We start from the raw sequence: 1,266 nt of genomic DNA, 5'->3' as shown, positions 1-1,266 counted from the left end.
CGGTCAGGGAGCGGCGGGGTGCGTCTGCAGCCCGCCGAGCTGCCTCCTGCGCGCCGGGGTCCCCCAACTGCTGATGGTGCTGATGCTGCCGCTGATACTGATGCCGCCGTAGATGCTGCCCGCCGCCTGTGTGCACTCCAGCCTCGCCGGCATCCTGGGGCGCCGCGCCCGACTCGCTCCCTGGGGCACCTGGCCGCGCTGCCGCTGCCCCCACCTCAGAGCCTCACGTCGCCCTCAGAGGTCCAGGCGGGCAGCCGTTTGATGCCCGGCGCCGGCAAGCGGCATTCCGACACAGGGGGCCAGCCTGGCAGCTGCTCGCCTAGCCCCGGTGCGGTGCGGTGCGATGCTCAGTAGCTGCTCGGCGAGCCCGGGCGATGAGGTGCACCTGTTCTTCAGCCGGCCCGCAGCCAACCCTCGGTCAGCGCTCTCCGGGAGAAACCAATCCTAGCGCAGCGCAGAGGGCGAGCAGCCGGGCTCGCCTCGCTCCCGCCGCCCGCGGCTCTGCGCAGCCACTGCCGCTGCCACCCCTGAGTCAAACTCCGGCAAGCGCCGCCGCCGCCGCCCCGGAGCGGGGGACCCGGGGGCGCACCCCGACCAGCAAGCAGAGGATTCCAGACAGCCTCGGCGCCGCTGCAGGATTGAACAGGAGAGCAGAAACGGGCGATCGCGACGGGTGTCCGGGGCGGCACTGATCCCCAGCGAATAGCTGCTCCAGGCGGTTTCTCGCAGGCAGCCAAGAGGATGCGGGTGTCTATTCGGAATCGCCGCGGACTGGGTGGGATTCGGACAAGCGCCTCCCACCAACACCTAATGGTGCTTTCTTCCAGTGCGCTAGATAAATAAATGGTGTGAGTGGACCCTCATTGGAGATGTGTGGCACCCGCAGGTCGGGATCTGCCTTGTGCGGGTCTCTGTTGAGGATCCTGCGAGGTCAGAGACTGAAGCTGCTGGGAGAAGGCGCAGGGGCGTGATAGGTGGGAGGGCGCCTCTGAGCTCCCCTGCTCGCCGCGGTGCAGCTGGACCGAGAGCTACGTTCTCTTCGGAGTTGCCAAGAGATGCTGCTGAAAAAGATGCTTCTGCAATCATATCTCCGAGCCATTAACTTAACCTTTTAAAAAGTACTGTCTTTTAAAAATGTAGGTACGCCCTAGTACACACGTCACAGAGCAAGAAGCAAAAATGAGAAAAAGATCCTGCCTAGTCTCTCAAATACGTGGCCGGTTTCTTCTCATGGGTACAGAGAGACAGGAGTCTTTCCAGTATCGG

The sequence above is a fragment of the Microtus ochrogaster genome, chromosome 6 (genome assembly GCF_000317375.1).
Source record: "Microtus ochrogaster isolate Prairie Vole_2 chromosome 6, MicOch1.0, whole genome shotgun sequence".
NCBI lineage: Eukaryota > Metazoa > Chordata > Mammalia > Rodentia > Cricetidae > Microtus > Microtus ochrogaster.
Note: the sequence above shows the minus strand (reverse complement) of the source record.